Source organism: Lampetra fluviatilis, chromosome 17 (genome assembly GCF_964198595.1).
Source record: "Lampetra fluviatilis chromosome 17, kcLamFluv1.1, whole genome shotgun sequence".
Lineage (NCBI taxonomy): Eukaryota > Metazoa > Chordata > Hyperoartia > Petromyzontiformes > Petromyzontidae > Lampetra > Lampetra fluviatilis.
This window is the reverse complement of record NC_136291.1, coordinates 14,535,346-14,556,400: the sequence shown is the minus strand read 5'-3', so window position 1 is coordinate 14,556,400 and position 21,055 is coordinate 14,535,346. Positions and strand designations below refer to the sequence as shown.

The window sequence follows — 21,055 nt, the reverse complement described above, 5'->3', positions numbered from 1 at the left end:
AGTAGGTGGCAGGGTCAGTGGGTGAATAGGTAAGTGGCTGGGTGAGTGGGTGGGCTGGTGAGTGTGTGAGTTAGAGATAGAGTGGGTGGATGGGTGGGTGTATGATTGGGGGAGTGAAATGGTGAGTGGATGGGTGAATTAATTGTTGAGCGAGTGATTCAGTGAGTGGGTGTGTAGGTGGGTGCGTAGGTAAGTGGTTAGCACGGTGTGTGGGTCTTTGAGTGGGTATGTGGCTGAATGGGTAGGTGAGTGGGTATGTGGCTGAATGGGTATGTGGCTGAATGGGTATGTGGCTGAATGGGTATGTGGCTGAATGGGTATGTGGCTGAATGGGTATGTGGCTGAATGGGTATGTGGCTGAATGGGTATGTGGCTGAATGGGTAGGTGAGTGGGTGGCTGCGAGTCAGAGAGTGGAGCCCCATGGTGGCGAAATTTTAACTACCTTACCTTTTGTACAGGAGGTTGTGGGTTCGGTCTCGATCTTGATGCCTGTATAATTGGAGTTTGCGTGTTCTCCTCGTGGTTGATGGATTTTTCTCCGAGACCTCTGGGTTTTCCCTCCATATTTATCAACATGCATTTAGAGGGTCTGGATGCTATAAATATCTACGTGATAATCCAATTATGATTAAACCATAATTTGTGGCCACGTTGCTTCTGAATAAGATCTATATAGCTCTGTGGGCCTTACCTTGTAAAAACAAAATTGTTTACAGTTGGGTGAGTGGGTGGTTGAGTGCATAGGTGGGTGGGTGAGTTGGTGGGTGGGTTGTTGGGTGAGTGAGTTAGTGAGTGCATGTGTAGGTGGGTGCGTGGATGAGTGGTTTAGTGCGTGGGTTAGAAATTGAGTGCGTGGCAGGGTGAGTGGGTTTGTGAGTCGGTTAGTTGGTGGCTTTAGTAGTTGAGTGGGTGAGTCAAAGAATTGAGCGCTACGGTGGCAAGATGCTATACAGAATGTTGTGGGTTCGATCCCGACCCTGACGCCTGTATATTTCACTCCACATTTAGAAACATGTAATAAGAGGAATTGGTTGCAATAAATGTTTACAGTGACTTTGTTGAACTATCATTTGTGGTGAGGATGCTTCTGAAAACAATCTTTATAGCTCAGTGGGCCTTACCTGGTAAAAGAATATCTCACATTACCAGAAGAGGTAAGGACTACATATAGAGTGGGAGATTAACTGGGTGGGTCTGTGAGTGTGGGTCAGTCATTGAGGAAGTAGGTGAGTGAGTGTGTTAGAGATTGTGGGTGATAGGGTAAGCCATGGGTGACGTGAGTGGGTGTGTTGTTTGGGAGTGAATAGACGAGTGGTTGGGTGAGTGGCTGGGTGAGTGGGTGGGTGGGTAGGTGAGTGGGTTAGAGATTGATTGGGTGAGTTAGTGGGTGGCTGAGTGGGTGGGTGGGTGAATGGGTTTAGAGATTGAGTGGGTGGTGGGTGGTTGAGTGAATGAGTGGGTGTGTGGATTTGTGAATGGTTGAGGTGAGTGAGTGGGTGGGTCTGCACGTGAGTGGGTGTGGGAGTGGGTGAGAGGTGGGTTGGTGAGTTGGTGAGAGGATTAGTGAATTGGTGGGTTCGAGATTGCGTGGCTGGGTGAGTGAGTCGGTTAGAGATTGAGTGGGTGGCAGGGTAAGTGGGTGGGTTGCTTAATGGGTGTGTGAGTGGGTGGATGAATAGGTGAGTGGATAGGTGCATGGTTTAGTGGGTGGGTGAATAAGTGAGTGGGTGGGTGAGTGGATTGTTGCGTGAATGTGTGGGTGGTTGAGTTTTTGGGTAGATGGGTGTGTGAATATGGGAGGTGAGTTCGTGTGTTAGTGGGTGGGTGAGTCGGAGAGTGAGGCATCATGGTGCCGAGATGTTAACTACCTCGCCTAGTATACAGGAGGTTGTGGATTTTACCAGCCCTTCCGCTTGTATATTTGGAGTTTCTATGTTCTCCCCGTGGTCGCGTGGGATTTTCTCCAGGTTGTCCCTCCACATTTGAACATGCATTTATATAATTTGGTTGCAATAACATTCTACGTGAAAAGTCACTTAATTGAACTGTCATTTGTGCTGAGGTGGCTTCCAACAAAGATCTATAGCTCAGGGCCTTACCCAGTAAAATGAAAAACAATTAAATATTCGTTTATTGTGTGGATGAGTGGGTGCGTGCGTGAGTGGGTGCGTGGGTGGATGAGTGAGTGGATGGGGTGATGCGTCGTAGGTGAGTCGCTGAGTGAGTGAGTGGCTGGGTGCATGAGTGTGAGTTAGAGATTGAGTGGGTGGCTTAGTGAGTGGGTCAGTGTATGAATGGCTCAGTAGTTGAGGGAGTGAGTGGGTGATTGAGTGAGTGGGTGAGTGTGTGGGTTAGTGGGTGGGAGAGTCAGACAGTGGGGCGCCACGGTGGCGAGATGTTAACTACCTCGCCTGGTATGCAGAACGCTGTGGGTTTGATCCCGACCCTGACACCTGTATATTTCCCTCCACATTTAAAATCAACAAGCATTTATAGGATTTGGCTGCAATACATGTCATACGCCACTTCGTTGACCTATAATTTTTAACCAGGTAATTTCTGAAAAAGATGTTTAGCTCTGTCGGCCTTACCTGGTAAAATAACCACAATTTAGATTTAGTTTAGTGTGTTGGTGAGTGGGCGGGTGAGTGGGCGGGTGAGTGCGTGGGGAGTGGGTGAGTGTGAGTGGCTCGGTGGTTGAGTTAGTGGGTGATAGTGGGTGGTTGAGTTAGTGGGTGGTTGAATAGGTGAGTGGATAGGTGCATGGTTTAGTGGGTGGGTGAATAAGTGAGTGGGTGGGTGAGTGTATTGTTGCGTGAATCTGTGGGTGGTTGATTTTTTTGATAGATGGGTGTGTGAATATGGGAGGAGAGTTCGTGTGTTAGTGGGTGGGTGAGTCGGAGAGTGAGGCACCATGGTGCCGATATGTTAACTACCTCGCCTAGTATACAGGAGGTTGTGGATTTTATCCCAGCCCTTCCGCTTGGATATTTGGAGTTTCTATGTTCTCCCCGTGGTCGCGTGGAATTTTCTCCAGGTTGTCCCTCCACATTTGAACATGCAGTTATATAATTTGGTTGCAATAACATTCTACGTGAAAAGCCACTTAATTGAACTGTCATTTGTGCTGAGGTGGTTTCGGACAAAGATCTATAGCTCAGGGCCTTACCCAGTAAAATGAAAACCAATTAAATATTAGTTTATTGTGTGGATGAGTGGGTCGTGCGTTAGTGGGTGGGTGCGTGGGTGGATGAGTGAGTGGATGGGTTGATGCGTCGTAGGTGAGTCGCTGAGTGAGTGAGTGGCTGGGTGCATGAATGTGGTTTAGTGATTGAGTGGATGGCTTAGTGAGTGGGTCAGTGTATGAATGGCTCAGTGGTTGAGTGAGTGAGTGGGTGATTTAGTGAGTGGGTGAGTGTGTGGGTTAGTGGGTGGGAGAGTCAGACAGTGGGGCACCACGGTGGCGAGATGGTAACTACTTCGCCTGGTATGCAGAAGGTTGTGGGTTTGATTCCGACCCTGACACCTGTATATTTCCCTCCACATTTAAAATCAACAAGCATTTATAGGATTTGGCTGCAATACATGTCATAAGCCACTTCGTTGACCTATAATTTTTAACCAGGTCATTTCTGAAAAAGATGTTTAGCTCTGTCGGCCTTACCTGGTAAAAAAACCACAATTTAGATTTAGTTTAGTGTGTTGGTGAGTGGGCGGGTGAGTGCGTGGGTGAGTGTGAGTGGCTCAGTGGTTGAGTTAATGGGTGGTAGTGGTTGGTTGAGTTAGTGGGTGGTGGAATGTTTTGGTGGTTGAATTATTGGGTAGTTGAGTGATGGGTGGGTGGGTGAATAATTACGTGGTTAGTGGGTGAGTTGCTGAGGGAGTGGTTGGGCGAGTGGGTGGGTTAGAAATTGAGTGGGTGGCATGGTGAGTGGATGTGTATGTGACTGGGTGAGTATGTGAGTGGCTGGGTGAGTATGTGAGTGGATGGATGAGTGAGGGGGTGAGTGAGTTTGTGGATGAGTGAGTGTGTGGGTAGGAGGTTACGTGAGTAGTGGGTGGGTTATAAATTGAGTGAGTGGGTTAGTGACTGGGTCAGTTGTAGTTGAGAGAGTCAGTTTAAAAGTGAGTTGGTGGGTTAGAGATTGACTGGCTCGGTGAGTGAGTGCTGGGTGGGTTAGTGAGTTGTTGGGTGGGTGAGTGTTAGTGGGTGGATGATCGACTGGGTGGGTGGTTGAGTGAATAGATAGGTGGGTGGGTTGCAGTGACGTGTGGTGAGGTCAATGGCTGGGGAGGCACTGGCTTGTGTCAGAGCCAGATTCACACACTGAGGGGGACGTGGCCTCACGGAGGGGGGCGTGTTAGACGCATCCCCCTCAGTGAGGCAAATGTGATGGCTGCCTCCCCTGGTGCTTTTTCATTGCAGTTTCATGACGAGACCAGCGAGCCTAAATATCTTTATACACATACGTGAAATAAGTTACCTGGAGTATGGAAGGCGAGGACATGAAATGAAGGGGTCTACAAACATTACATTGGTGACATACTGAGATAGTAACAGGCACGCGCTTATTGCCCGCGCTCCATCCAGTTACTGAGGGGTTGCGTAATCAGGGGAGGCTGAGCTCGTCGCTGCCTCACCTCTCGTCTCTTCCTGTATTTGCAGCGGAGCTCCGCAAATTTGGCGATTTTAACTATAAAAATGATTGGAATCGTACAGAAATTACATTTATAACAGATCAGTGGAAAATTTTTAATTTTATTGTTTTCTTTTTTTTTACTTTTCATAAAAACTATTGTCATTGGAGTATGACAGGTGAGGCTCTGCCTCCCCTGACCGCACGTCGCTGGTGGGTTGGTAGGTTGGTGAGGAAGTGAGAGAGTTCGTGGGTACGAGATTGAGTGGGTGGCTGGCTGAGTGGTTGAGAAGATGGGTGTGCGATTTCATGGGTGAGTGAGTCGGTAAGTGAGTGGGTGAGTGGGTTTTTGTATGGGTGAGTGCTTCAGTAGGTTCATGAGTGAGTGGATGGGTTATTGAGTAAGTGGTATGAGTCAGTAAGTGGTGGGTGGGTAAGTTGGTGTAGGAGGTTTAGTGGGTAAGTTAGTGTGTGAGTGGGTGGGTGAGTGAGTCAGAGAATGGGGCACCACGGTGATGAGACGTTAACTACCTTGCATAGTATACAGGAGGTCATGGAATTGATCCCGACCCTGCCGCCTGTATATTTCGAGTTTGCATCTTCTCCCTGTGGTCACGTGGATTTTTCTCCGGGTCCTCGGGGTTTTACCTCTACATTCAGAATAAACTTGCATTCAGAGGATTTGGCTGCAATAAATGTATATGTGATAAGCCACTTTGTTTACCTGTCATTTGTAACAAGGTCGCTTTTGAAAAATATCTATATGGTCTGTGGGCCTTAGCTGGTACAATGAAAAATAGTTCAGTTTTCGTTTATTGGGTGGGTGAGTGGTTGGTGGGTGATTGATTGAGTGCGTGGGTGGTTGGGTGGTTGGGTGGGTGAGTCGGTAAGTGGCTGGGTGAGCAGGCGGATGAGTGTGTGAGTTAGAGAGTGGGTGGGTGGATGGGTGGGTGTGTGAGTGGGGGAGTGAATAGGTGAGTGGGTGGGTGAGTGGAGTCTAGAGTGAGTGAGTGAGTGGGTTGGTGGGTGGGTCGTTGAGTTAATGAGTGGGTGTGTAGGTGGGTGCACAGGTATGTTCTTGAGTGGCTGTGTGTGTGCATGAGCAAGTGAGTTAGCGGTTGAGTGGGTGGCAGGGTGAGTGGGTGAGTGAGTGTGTGGGTGGCTTTCGTAGTTTAGTGGTTGGGTGAGTCAGATAATGAGGCGCCACAGTGGCGAGATGCAAACCCCCTCGCGAAAGACGACGTGTTAAACTGGTATATTGGAATTCGTAGGTTTGACCCCAACCCTGATGTCTGTACATTTGGAGTTTGCATCTTCTCTCGTGGTCACATCGATTTTCCTCTGATTCCTTCGGGTTTGTTTAACACGTAGACTTTCGCGACCAATATCATCCATAATAGAGGTTTCTTTTTTGGGTTAGATCGCATAAATATATAAATGTGTCGTTAAAACCCACCACCACCCGACACAGCCAACTAGTAAGGGTTGTCAGAACATGCCAATTTGTAACTAGTACAGCTCACGGTGTGTTGGAGAGTCAAGCCACAACATTTACAATCTGAGTACAACGTTTCGCCAGTTATTACAACTAGCTTCATCAGGCAACAGCCAGATTTGTGGAGACATTCACCTGTTTCGTTCCTTATATAGAGGCGTAGATGTGGTGCCTGTTTTTATCATTTGCCTGTTTTTTATCATTTGCCTGTTATCAAGTTAAAAGTAGAAATAGTTATTATTGTTGTAATCACGTTATAAGTAGAAATAATTGTTATTTCGCTAAAAGTAGAAATAATTATTGTTATCAAGTTCTAAGTGGATATAATAATTACTGTTCTCATTCGCCTGTCGTTATCATTTGCCTGTTGTTATTTTTCGCCTATTATCAAGTTAGAAGTAGAAAGTTATTATTGTTGTTATCATTTGCCTGGTGTTGGTAGTGCACGTCTCTAATCCAGCACTGTGGAAGGTAGCGAGGGCTGGTGAATCACCGCACAATGATGTTGGCAAATCACCTTCCCGTGGGCGTCGAGGTGCCATAACCTGACTTGCCAGGAGAAGGCAGTAGAGCAAGTGGACTAATCGCCATCTTCACCTGTACAGGGATATAGTGTTTCACCCTCACACGCATGGGTTTTCTCCGGGTACTCCGGTTTCCCCCACTGGTATAAACACTCGTCATTAATTAGCGCATAATGCCTCCATAGAGGACCGCAGAGCTTGGACAATTGTTGGTACTGGCTCACCACGTGGCTTCCTTCCTGCACGGCTGTGGTTCCTCCTGCCTCCGAGTCGTTCTTGTGCGTGCTATAAAACTTTTAATTATTACTGTTATTCGCCAGGCGGTGGTGTTGCAAGCCTGTAATCCAGCAGTGGAAGGCAGCAAGGGTGAGTGGATCACACAGTGAATGTTGTGAAACCCCCTTCCCGTGGGCATCGAGGTGCCTTCTCCTGGCTGGCTGGCCAGGAGAAGGCAGGACAAAAAGTGGGATAATCGCCATTTTTGCCTGTACGGTTTAAAGTGCTGCCCCTCGTATGCGTGGGTTTTCTCCAGGTGCTCCGGTTTCCTCCACTTGTGTAAGATCTCATCATTCATTCGTCGAAAATGTAAAAAAACAATTCAGGACCTGACTGTGACTCAGTGTGGATTTCCTGGAGTAAGTCTATTTTATTATTATAAAGAATTAAAGGGGCTGTTTGATGACACGACTAGAGAGCTGGCTTGCACTGCAGGGAACTTAATATTCAACTTGGATTCCGCAACCCTCAATGGCCATTTTAAGTAAAATTTGTGCATGTAAGACTCGCACAAACAACCATACCCAGAAACCCATAGACTCCAACAGAGACTTATACATTCCTACAGACACTCAGACTCACACAGCGACCCCATACTCACAGAGACCGATAGACATGCACAGAGACCCATAGACTCACACAGAGATCCATACACTCAAAGGCCCAAAAACTCACACAGAAATCCATAGATTCGCACAGATGTCAATAGAATTTGAATTTGAATATTTATTTATACTGGATGAATCTGATGAGCTATAACGATGTTTTCACAGACGTCCAATCGGGTGGGTCAGAAAATAACAACAAAAATACAATACAAAAACATCACAGGAAAGGTAAACAAATTGTTTCGAAATATACAAATTAAACTGAACTCTTTTTATCTTACCATAGACTCATACAAACATGTTGGACTCGCACAGAGACCTTAACCACTAAACCTCGAACAATTAAAACCCTCTAAACCTCTAACTATCTAAATCCATAACCATCTAAACCGCTAACCCTCTCAACCCATTTACCCTTACAACCCTAATCTTTAAACCCCTCGCCCTCTAAACGCTTAAACTCTAAACCACCAAAACACTAACCATCTCAACCCTAACTCTCTAAATTCCTATACCCCTAACCCTCAACCCCTTTACCCTTAAAACCCTAACCCACCAAAACCCTCACTCTCTAAACCCCTTATTCTTTTAACACTAACCGTCTAAGCCATTAAAAAACAAAACTTCTAAACCCTCTGAATCCCTAACCCTCTAAACCTTGAAACCCTAACCTTCTAAAACCCTAAATCCTTAACATTCTAAATACCAACCAATCTAAACCACTACCCTCTAAAGAACTAACCCTCTAGACCCCTAACCCTCTGAACTCATAACCTCCTAAATCCTCAACCTCTAAAATCCTAACCCTCAAACCCCTAACGTTCTAAAACCCTAAATCTGTAACCTAATACCAACATATTTAAACCCCAACCCTCTAAAGAACGAACCCTCTAGACACCTAACCCTTAAAACACCTATGCCCCTAAAATGCTAACCCTCTAAACACATAATCCACTACACCCGGAACCCTCTAAACCCATAAAGGTTTTTTTTGTTAGATTATGTAAATATAAACGTGTCATTAAACCAACCACCACCTGAAACAGCCAATTAGTTAACTTTGTCACATCAACAAAAAGTGCCATTTAGTGTTGGAGACTAACCAAAAAAAAACTTTATTATGGACAATATTAGTTGTGAAAGTCTACGTGTTAAACCCTCAACTCTCAAACCACTAAACCCCTAACACTGTAAATCACTAACCCTTGAAACCCCGATACCTCTCAACCCCTAAACATATACCCTTATAACCTCAACTACTAACCATCTAAACCATTCAACATCCAACAATCGAAACACAAAAACCTCTAAACACTTAACTCTCTTAACCCCTAACCCTCTAAAACCCATAAACCTCTAAACACGTAACTCTCTAAACCCTCTTAAACTCAAAACGTTTTAAACTATAACCGTCTAAACACCAAATCCTCTGAAGGACTTTCCCCTTAAGACCCCAACCGTCTAAACACCTCACCCTATAAAACCGCAACCCATAAACCCCCAACACTCTTAACTGCCTAAACCCTTAACCTTATACACCCCAAACCGTCTAAACCCCTCAACCTGTAAAACCGTAACCCACTAAACCCCTCACCTTATAAACCCCTAATCCCCTAAACATCAAAACCTCTAAATCCATAACCTTCTAAAACTCTTCTGTGAACAGGTGTCTTTTATACAAGTGTAATAAACGACTGGACCACGATGTCTGGCTCAGTGTCCTTTATTCGGTTCGTGCTGTACACCCACACGGCTGTCTTTACTCTGTAGCTTCTCCACGGTGCTGACTCCAATGTCGGCCCGATCCACAACAGCAGCTCTGCTGCTGTTTCTCTCACACAGCCCCCCTTGGCTGTACTCGCTGCAACTCCTCTCCCTCCACAGCTCTGACAGCCTCTTGCTGTCTCTCTCTCTCTCCGCAGCTCCTCCTGGCAGCCACACCGCTGCCTCTAACATGCAGCCCTTCTGGCTGTCTCCTCTGCAGCTGCACACCACTCCGCAGCTTCCTCTTATCTTCGGGGTTGGCTCCCGATGGCCGTCGGCGCCCCCCCTCTCCACACTCGCCCGCGTGGCCTCACTCTTTTCCGCTCACACCCCGACTGCCTTCCCCTTCCGGTTTACCCGCTTAAGGCCCCGAACCTTCCACCCACGTCACATGACTCCACCCCCCGTGACGTCACATCCGGAAGGTCGCTTACGCCCGCATTACACCACCCTCCCCCGTAGAAAAATCCCAGCCGACCTCGGCTGACCAATAGCAAATCGTAATGCGGCGAACCGAGCTTCCCCCCCTAAAGGACACTAAGCATACAATGTAACAGCAAGAACAACAACAACGCAATTAACATCAACGAACGTACACAAGCATGCAATAAATACAACTGTAAGAAAAAAAATAACAAGACAGCAACAATCAACGAAACGTAAGCGATTTGGAACGTGTGCGGGTCGCCGGCCCGTCCCGGACGGTCGGCGGCCCACTCGCAGAACGGGAACGCGATGAAAGTCGAGGAATGACAGGGGGTAATCCCCCTGTCGCAGCTGGAAGTCCACCGACGTCCCGTGTCCCTAAAGAGTTAGTCTTGGGCTTGTCCTGTGACCGTGCCCGCAGCTGGGTCGGAAGGGTTGCAGGGCTCGAAGGTCCCGCAGACCTGGCAGGCGTCCTCCGAGCAGGGCCCCTCGTCCCCCGCAATGTCACGGCCGGCCTGTCTGGAACAGGTACGACAGGCGCTCTAGCAAGATCAATGGACGCAGGCAGGGGAGAGTCAGCAGCAACAGACCCCGGCAAGGCAACATTGGGGGATGACGCATCATGTAAGGGAGCAACATATGGTTTCAAGCGCGACGTATGCACAACCCAGCGACGAGACCCAATCTGGACGCGTGCTGACTGTGGGTTGGGAACCGCAATGAGGCGTACGGGACCATGCCAGGGTTTGTGCAATTTCGGCGAGGTCCCCGGACGTACCTGTGGACAATGAAGCCAAGCTAGGTCCCCAACCTTCCAAGGGCACTCCCCCTCAGACCGTCGCGCATATCGCTCGTTCCGGGCCTGGGCTTTGGCCGTAGCCACGCGGGCATTCTCCCGCGCCTCCGTGACTCGGCGAACCGTGTCCTGGATGTATTCAGGAAGTGGTTTACGAGGTCCCTTCACCCCAGTTCCCAATTGCACATCCACCGGCGGCACGTTTTCCCGACCATACATAAGGTAAAACGGCGAATATCCTGTAGCCGCATGAGGCGTCATCCTGTACGCCGAAAGCACCCCGGGGATGTGCAGATCCCAATCTGATTGTTGTTCACTCACGGTATGGCAAAGCATGGCAGACAGTGTCCTGTTCAGCCGTTCAACCATACCATCCGTCTGCGGATGGTATGGGGATGTCCGTACTTTCTTAGTCCCAAGGCCCGCGCACACTTCCGCCAATAATTTAGAAGAGAAATTCCTGCCCTGGTCCGTGAGGAGTCTCTCAGGCGCCCCCTTATCCATAATATACCCAAACAAAAAGGCGTCGGTAATGGCCGCGGCCGACTGATCGGGCAACGGCCAGGCCATCGGCCAACGGGAGAGGTACTCAACCCCTACCAGCAAATATTTATTACCCCTCGCCGATGGTGGAAAAGGTCCCAATATGTCCAGTGCCACCAATTCATTGACTCGAGACACCTGAATGGACTGGAGAGGCGGCACGTAAGGATGTTTCGGCGGCTTACGTCGTGCACACGCAGGGCACGCGCGCACGTGCCCTACGACATCTGTCGCCATGCCGTGCCAAAAATAATGACGTTGCAACGTCAACAAGGTCTTCTGCACCCCTAAATGTAAGAGAGTGTCACAATGGAGGGTTCTAATCAACTCGAATCGCAAGGACGTTGGTACCACCAGGCGCCAACGTTCCTGGAACCCCTCCCGCCACATAAGCAGACCATCTCGGAGAGCGGTTTGCGGCCCCATAGCCGTACTCGGACTCCCATTGTCCCTAGCAGACCGCTTCCGCAAGGACACCAATGACTCATCCATCATCTGTTCCCGGATCCAGACAGACCTCGGCAGATTCAAAACCCCGTCAGCCGGTCCCGGTTCCATCGGAGTGTCCGACTTCTCGACGGCCAACGTAAGCGGCTGAGGGGGGTTTGGAATCGGCGAACACCTATGCGTCCCCGACTCACATTTACAAGGGGCGCGCCGCGGTAATCTGGAAAGTGCGTCAGCGTTCGCATGGCGCACTCCCTTCCGATGTTGAATTTGGAAGGAAAATTCCTGTAGCGTGTCCAACCAACGTGCCAACTGTCCGGATGGCTGGTCAATTTTAAGGGCATATTGCAAGGCCGCATGATCCGTACGCACAATAAAAGAACGACCGTAGAGGTATGGTCGAAATTGCCGTAGGAAAAAAACAACCGCCAATAGTTCTCTGCGAGTGACACAGTAGCGGGTTTCCGCAGGAGACAAGACTCGGCTACCATACGCCACGACACGCTCTACACCCCCTTTAGACTGTGATAACACCGCCCCAATACCTGTGTCACTCGCGTCCGTATCAAGAATGAATGGGTGATCGAAATCGGGATAATCCAATGTTGGGGCCGTGGCCAATAGATCACGCAGACTCCGAAAGGCCGCCTCCTCCGGCTGTCCCCAAACAAACTTCCGTCCTTTACCCGTAAGGAGATGCAAGGGCCTCGCAATCGTCGCAAAACCCGGCACAAATCTTCGGTAATACGAGGCAAATCCCAAAAACCGCCGAACATCCCCCACGGTGGCCGGAGTCGGCCAATCCCGGACGCACGCCGTCTTTTCCGGATCCGTGGACACTCCCTCAGCACTCACAATGTGCCCCAAATAGCGGACGGACCGTTGCAGTAGGTGACATTTCTTTGGTTTGAATTTCAATTTGGCAGAACGCATCCTCGTGAACACTGTCTCCAGCCGCGTCAAATGTTCATCAAATGTGCGGCTGAAGACAATGATATCGTCCAAATATATAAGACATGTCTCCCACTGCAACCCCGTCAAAACGAGCTCCATCAATCTTTGAAATGTAGCAGGGGCCGCATTCAATCCCATCGGGAGACAGTTGAATTGAAATAACCCCTGCGGCGTACGGAATGCGGTTTTCTCCCGTGAGGACTCGTCAAGGGGAAGCTGCCAAAATCCCGAAGAGAGGTCCAGTGTGGAAAAGAACTTAGCCCCCGACAATGCGTCGAGGGAGTCATCCATACGCGGCAGGGGGTACGCATCTGCCACCGATATCTTATTCAATTTGCGGAAATCAACACAAAATCGCAATTTGCCATCCTTCTTCTTAACCAAGACGACTGGAGCGCCCCATGGGCTGTTAGATGGCGATATAATGTCCGCAGCCAACATGTCTTCCACTGCCCCCCGTACGTGTTCTCGCTCCGCAGGACTCATCCGATGCGAATTTAATCGAATAGGGGCAGCATCGCCCGTCTCAATGTGATGGTAAAGCAACGAAGTGCGGCCCAAATCCAAATCATCGGAGCTGAACACATCGGAATATGTCAACAACAATTTACGCAGCGCACCACGTTGCTCCATGGACAGGGAAGAATTTTCGTCACATAAATGAGCAACCCAACGATCATCCGAACTCCTTGGCTCGGAAACCCCAGCAACAACTCCCCGGCTATGTGGACAATCATGGGTCGCAAACGCCGTAGTGGCATGTGCCACAACCGTACCGGCCGGGACACGGACGTTTTCTCCCCCCGCATTAAGCACCTGTAAAAACGGTAATTGATCCGGCCGGACGATAGTCTGTGCCCCCACTAACGCCAACCCGGTTGTTATCGTGGCGGACGGTGACAACAAGACCCCTACTGCTCCTAGCCGATCAGGCAGGGGCTTCCGATACCGCAAGGGTATAAGCATCTGTGTACCAGGTGGGATGTCCACAGATGCGACGGACAGCGCCTGCACTTGTACGGCCGAAGCAGGTCGCCCCCAGGGCGACGGCAGAAACGAGATTTGACGGCCCCCCGGCAGTTCAATACAATTCTCATTGATTTTGATCAAAATGGGCATCTTAGCCAAAAAATCGGTGCCTAACAAACAAGGAACCGCCAAAGATCTCGATATCAACACAACACCCGAGGCCGACACATCCCCAATAGATATCTTAGCATCCACCTGACCCACGATACCCATGCTACCCCCGTTCGCAGCGACGCACGACCCATAAACCGGACGCACAGCCCCCGGCGGAATGCCCAACAGATGGAAAATGACATCCGATATAATAGTCGCAGACGCCCCCGAGTCGACCAAAATGCGCACGTCCACACCTTGTATGGACCCCGGTACAGTGGACGAACCCGTAGCGGCCGCGACAACTCTCCGTGCCAATTTGCGCCACTGCGTAACTGAATGACAAGGCCCCGTCGATGGCCTTTCTTTAACAACAACAATAGGATCGCGCAACACAGGTGGTGGGTGAGGTGGAAAGCCTTGCCGAGTGTCTGGTGCGTGCCGACATGCCTGTTTCGGAGGATCTTTAGCCGACTTGACCGGTGCCGAGGCCTCCTGCTGCGGCGGAGCCGGGAAGCGGGCCCAGCAGTCTCTGGCGTAGTGGCCCCTACGCCCGCAGCGGAAACATTCGGCCTCGTTGCGCCGAAGCGCAGGCCTCGCCTCCTGACGGCCCCGTTCTGGTAGCGCCGCGCGCGGTCTCGGCCCGCCGCGTCCCGTCCATGGAGCGGAGGCGGCCGTCAGTTGTTGAGGGCCCCGGTCATCCGGAACATAGACAGCCTGCGCAGGGTTCCACCCCAGCGCATCCTCTTCTTTGACGGGCCCCCCCGTCCACGCCGTCACTTGTTTCCAGCGACGGAGGTTGAATTGCGCATCGAGACACTTAGCAGCCGTCCGGGAAGTGAGCTTCTCATGCCCACACACAGGCATGGGGATCCCTAGATCCCGAGACAGCTCCAACATTTTCCCTAATATGAGAGGCTCGAGCAGGTCCTGTGGCGTCTCAGGATAAGCTGCCATGGCCAGCTCCAGCACCGCACCACTGAACGCCACGGGCGACTCCTCTGGTGCTCGTTGTCGTTGAGCGAATCGCCGATGCGCATCATCTGGTGGCTCATAAGCATCGGCCATTTCTTGAAAAACACCACATAAAGTTGCCTTCTTATCGGTCGTTATGGAACGGAAGAATCGGACAGATTCGTCGTCCAGGAGAGTCGGCAACACCTCCAAAGCCTCCGCATCGGTCCATCTTGCTGTGCGTACCGCCGCCAAGAAGCGGCAGGCGAACGCGCTCCAGTCCCCACCGACGGAAAATTCTTTAACCGTTGTAAGGTGGCGACTCCGACTCCTCTTCCCGCCGTCTTCCAATGGTGGTGGTTGTGGTGGCAAATTCAAAATGGCGTCGGCCCGCGGCGTGGCCAAGATGGCGGTTTGGCGCCACGGAGCGCGCAAAATGGCGGCCTCCTGCCGCGTGGGCAATGGCGGCGGCAGGACAGGCAACGTGGCGGCCCGCGGAGCACCAATTGCATCATCCATCGTCCCTGGCGCGACGAGATGGCATAGATGCGCCAGGACGTCCTTAAGTGCCTCCAGTTGTACCGCCATCGCTTGCCATCGTTGATCCGCGTCTGATGATGTCGACGGACCCGCCACCGCGCCAACATCCTCCACTCCTGTTCCCGTGGTCGCCTCAGCCGGGCTCTCCTCCACCACCCCAACAGGATCCGTGGTTGGAGGGAGTTCGTCGTCGTCGGACGAAGAAGCCGATGCAGGCGCCGGAGTAACTTTCTTCCTCACTTGTTTCGACATGCCGTTGCACTTCCGACACCAGTGTAATAAACGACTGGACCACGATGTCTGGCTCAGTGTCCTTTATTCGGTTCGTGCTGTACACCCACACGGCTGTCTTTACTCTGTAGCTTCTCCACGGTGCTGACTCCAATGTCGGCCCGATCCACAACAGCAGCTCCGCTGCTGTTTCTCTCACACAGCCCCCCTTGGCTGTACTCGCTGCAACTCCTCTCCCTCCGCAGCTCTGACAGCCTCTTGCTGTCTCTCTCTCTCTCCGCAGCTCCTCCTGGCAGCCACACCGCTGCCTCTAACATGCAGCCCTTCTGGCTGTCTCCTCTGCAGCTGCACACCACTCCGCAGCTTCCTCTTATCTTCGGGGTTGGCTCCCGATGGCCGTCGGCGCCCCCCCTCTCCACACTCGCCCGCGTGGCCTCACTCTTTTCCGCTCACACCCCGACTGCCTTCCCCTTCCGGTTTACCCGCTTAAGGCCCCGAACCTTCCACCCACGTCACATGACTCCACCCCCCGTGACGTCACATCCGGAAGGTCGCTTACGCCCGCATTACACAAGTAACAAGCTGAAATTAGGAGCACTCCCTTTAAGAGTGTGCTCCTAATCTCAGCTCGTTACCTGTATAAAAGACACCTGGGAGCCAGAAATCCTTCTGATTGAGAGGGGGTCAAATACTTATTTCCCTCATTAAAATGCAAATCAAGTTATAACATTTTTGACGTGCGTTTTTCTGGATTTTGTTGTTATTCTGTCTTTCACTGTTCAAATAAACCTACCATTAAAATTATAGACTGATCATTTCTTTGTCAGTGGGCAAACGTACAAAATCAGCAGGGGATCAAATACTTTTTTTCCCTCACTGTAAACCCAAAACCCTATAAACTCCTAACCCTCTAAGCCCCTTTACCCTCTAAACTCCTTTACCCTTAAACCCCTTTACCCTGAAAACCCTAAGCCTCTAAAACCCTATACCCCAAATAGCCTAATCCTCTAAACACCTAACCCTCTAAACCCCAACCCTCTAAACCCCTAACTCTCGAATCCCCTCAACCCCTAAACCCTATAACCCTCGAAATCCCTAAACCTCTAAACCCCTTATCCCTGAAATAACCCAAAACCTCTAAACCCTTAACTTTATAAATCCCTAACCCTCTAAACCCCTAACCCTTTGTGTGGAATGTGGTGGGATCATGGGGTGGGTGGGTGCAGGGTGTGTGTGGTGTGCGTTGGGTGGTGGGTATCACAGGGGGGTGAATGGGTGCAGGGTGTGTGTGGTGGGTATGGTGATAGTGGTCGTGGTTCACAACGATCCGTGACCACCACCACCACCTCTACTGTGTGGTGGACCGGCCACCACACAGCAGCACGCGTCGGAGGAGTGAACGGATGGTTCTCCCTATGCGGGCCAGACTCCCTCGCTTCCTCTTCTCCTCCTGCATCACCATCACCTGATCCTATTTCCTTGTCATCTCCTTCTCCACCATCTTCTCCACCAATGTATCCTCCACCTGCACCACCATCTCCTCCTCCTGCTCCTTCGTCCATACCTCCTCTGTCTCCCCCCTCATCTCTTCTTCCTGCACTACCAGCTCCTCCACCAGGGTCTCCTCCTCCTGCACCACCAGCTCCTCCACCAGGGTCTCCTCCTCCTGCACCACCAGCTCCTCCACCAGGGTCTCCTCTTCCTGCACCACCAGCTCCTCCACCAGGGTCTCCTCCTCCTGCACCACCAGCTTCTCCACCAGGGTCTCCTCCTCCTGCACCACCAGCTCCTCTACCAGGGTCTCCTCCTCCTGCACCAACAGCTCCTCCACCAGGGTCTCCTCCTCCTGCACCAACAGCTCCTCCACCAGGGTCTCCTCCTCCTGCACCACCAGCTCCTCCACCAGGGTCTCCTCCTCCTGCACCACCAGCTCCTCCACCAGGGTCTCCTCCTCCTGCACCACCAGCTCCTCCACCAGGGTCTCCTCCTCCTGCACCACCAGCTCCTCCACCAGGTTCTCCTCCTGCACGAACAGCTCCTCCACCAGGGTCTCCTCCTCCTGCACCAACAGCTCCTCCACCAGGGTCTCCTCCTCCTGCACCAACAGCTCCTCCACCAGAGTCTCCTCTTCCTCCACAACAACCGTCAGCCATTCAGAGGCCTGGGTGAGCGCGGAGGATGGGGGCAGCGCCGGCTCCGCTCTGTAAAGAGATGCGCACGACACCGTTCGAACTTCCTGCTACAGCAGAGATCGCACTCCCCCCCCCCCACCATCGTGCGGAGATAGATTAACCAGGTTAATAACGATGCTGCAGTAACACAGCATACCTTTGCCCATCGTGGGTCTGGTTACAAAATGGGCATTAGTCTTGCGATATCACACTGGATGAAAGGCTACATGGCAAAGATATGGCTGCTTCATTATTTGTCCTCACCCAGAAACCAATTATAAAAATACATCCGTATATAACCGAATGTACACGTGGGGTTTGAACTGTACATGTGTTCGTTTGCAGGCGGCAGGGCTGGAACTCACAGAGGGACCTGGGTTTGATGCCCAAACTTGGGCCACTTTCTCCGTGTGGAATGTGGAGTGTGTTCTACCCCCCCTGTTTTATCCTGCATTGGTTTCCAAAATCAGAATAAATGATTTAGACTGGATGAAGAGGAATCCGATAAGCTATGATGCTCTTCTTTCACAGATATGCAGTCGAGGCACAGGGTCAGCAAGTTACAACAACAAACAAAAGAAAATGAGTGCAAAGTGTACAAATTTAAGCAAGTCACAAAATAACTGAGCATATAAGCACAAAGTACGTAAAATCCTGCCAGTTTTTCAACACTAAATACAAATTTAGGGGTTGTTACGGGAAGAAAGGCGGACAAACACAAGGGTGTTTGAACCCACACACGGGTGTCTACATCCACGTCCGCATCGGTTAACCCTGGGGGGGCATGGGGGCGTTGTGATCCCCCATAGCCCCACCCCTCGGAGAGGATTCTTATTAAAGGCGGGGAGCCAGAGAGCTCGGGGCCAGTGTGTGAGAAGCTTACCAGGGAAGACTGAAGACCGGCAGAATAGGCCCTGGAACACCCCTGGCTCGCTGTCCTTGTCAGGGCCGAGCAGGGCAAGCCAGTGGCGCGGCCCCAAGAGCTCCAGGACCGCTGCTCTTGTAAGAGCACGGCCTGGTTAGCTGGGTGCCGGGATCCGTGCTTGACCAGGGCCGGATCAGATAGCCTCCCCTAGCACTCATAGCGGAGGACTGGAAATAGGAGAAGTCAGGGGATAGTGCTAAGGGTGTTTCCCATTGAGTACGGGTGAAGGGGCCGTTACCCCTTAAAGTAATGTTACCGCCTTTTGGTTAAATAAAAGAGTGTGCCTCAACACTTGTATAAATGTAGTGTATCGTGTAGTGTATCGTGTCGTGTATCGTGTCGTCTATAGTGTAGTGTGTAGGTTAAACGTTGAGTTTTATAAGGGCACCACGGGGTGACCAGCCCCTCCCCACCCAGCCCCACCCCTCCCACCCCCCACCCAGCCCCACCCTCCCCACTCAGCCCCTCCCCTCTTCCCCCAGCCCCTCCCCACCCTCCCCTCCCTCAGCCCCTCCCCACCCAGCCCCACCCCTCCCACCCCCCACCCAGCCCCACCCTCCCCACTCAGCCCCTCCCCTCCTCCCCCAGCCCCTCCCCACCCTCCCCTCCCTCAGCCCCTCCCCACCCTCCCATCTCCACCCAGCCCCACCCCTCCCACCCCCACCCTCCCCTCCCCATATGCACGACAGACAAATAATCCCTGGTGGGCAGTGTGGAATCTGTTGTTCCTACCGGTATAACAGTGGGAAATATCTGAACCGGTCCTGGGCCTCCCCTTGATCGACTCAACCTCAAATGAGTACCTGATGCAGTGGGTACACATCACCACGAGGGAGACAAATGCGTGGTGTTGGCTACCCACTCCCCTGTGTACTGTGCCCGTCCTCTGTAGGTCCTCACTAACACCACTTGCCTCAAAAATCTGTTAAGGCTATGAGGGGGATCTTTGTCTTTGTACAGTGGCATTGGCTACGTATAAACTGATACTTTGAACGTAGTTTATAATACAGCATGGCCTATGTGTAACGCATCATATACCGTGAACACAGCACCATGAAAGTGTGTGCCGTATAATACAGAGTATGTGTAAAGGAGCATAGCCTGTGCACGTACTGCAGCGTTACTTTGAACTGAAACGTGGCATGGCCGTTATGTGTAGAACAGCATTTCTTGTGTATATGTAGTGGGTTTCCACAGAGACTGGAGACGTTGCTTAGAGGCAACACGGTTTATTTAAATCTTATAACAGAAGCCCCTTTTACTCCCACTACTTGGGGAGGTATGGCCTCCGGGCTAACGTGCCCTATCACTGGGGCTACGGGCTCTGAGTCCTCCGACTAAGGGTGGCCTAGGGGAGGCTATGCTGACCCGACCCAGCCAAGGTGCGGGTCTCGACCACTGGTCCGTGCTCGGCCCCGGCCCATAAAAGGACGTCGGGTCCCAGGGTCCCAGGGTTCTAGCCTAGCCGGTCTTCAGTCTTCGTCTTCAGAGCACTGCCTCGGGCCGTCCTGGGGTCCGTCTTTTATACCCACCTCGGGGACTCTCCACCCCCGGTACCGCCCCCTTTCTGGAACCTTCCAGGTGGCTCTGGAATAACCCCCCAACCCCTCACCTGGGGTCGGGGGGGGGGAACTCGGCCTCTCAACGGTCCCGGTTCTCTCTCTAACTCAGGGTGGCACCCCCTGTCGACTCGTGCCCGCAACTACAGGTAAGCATACAGTGTGGTGTGTGCTTTGCATTTCCGACGCTACATATACAGCAAGAAATACTCTACATAGAGAGAGCATTGCATCTGTGTGTGTGTACTGCATGACACACGGTGTACGGTGTGTAATGCACAGTGATGGGCTGCTGCTGCTGCACCTGTTGACGTTGATGTCGGGGCAGGCAGAGTCCTCGCTCCGGGTCCCGGTGGCGTTGCTCCGGGGGAACGTGCAGAAGAAGGCGTTGGCCAGGAGGCAGGCGGCCTGCTCCTGAGACATCGTCAGCATCAAGCCGGTGTCCCGGCGGAGCAGCGGCAGGGGCTGGGGACACGTGCGGTGCACAGGGCGCAGCGACGTCACACGCGGCAACGGGTGGCACGGGGTTGCAGAGGAGCAATGGCACAATGGTAACACCGATGCAGAGCACTGAGCCTGCAGCACTGGGATGCTGGGGTCTGGATCAAGGAGTTCTGAAATGCACGGAAACCAGATGATTGTTGTACACGTGAGGTTAATGCTGCAGCCCTGCAATTACTTGCACATGCAACTGCTGGTGAAACAACCCCCACTAGAGGGAGGTCTAGAGTGCCGATCCGGTGGGTATGTTTTGGCCAACTTTTCCACACTGACCATTCGTCTTGAAAGAGGTGGGAGTACTCGCCATTTAGCCCACTGCACGCGACCCACCGATGGACTGTGGGTGGACAAAACAGGGAATTGTAAGAACCCTGGTCAATGTTTTCAAGGCCAGGCTGGGAGATCGAACCGCGACATTTGAAGTCAATCGTGACAACCATCCCACAGTCATGGCAGCAGCCCTTTTGTAGAAATAAAATAAAATATTGGAGAGGGCTTCACACAAGAAACAAGAAGATTTAGTGGTTTGGACGTGGCTCTCCAATGAGTACAGAGAGGGTACCACAAGTAGCGGTGCATAC

At 51.6% G+C, this 21,055-nt stretch overlaps 1 long non-coding RNA gene across 1 annotated transcript in view; it reads left to right on the top strand.

The window, feature by feature from the left end:
* The window catches only part of LOC144936764 (uncharacterized), a 36,033-nt gene extending 19,087 nt beyond the window's left edge, over window positions 1-16,946 (top strand). Inside the window, exon 3 of the long non-coding RNA XR_013637471.1 lies at window positions 16,925-16,946. This is a non-coding gene — a long non-coding RNA (uncharacterized LOC144936764). The remainder of the gene's footprint in view (window positions 1-16,924) is intronic.
* The last annotated feature ends 4,109 nt before the right edge of the window (window positions 16,947-21,055 follow it).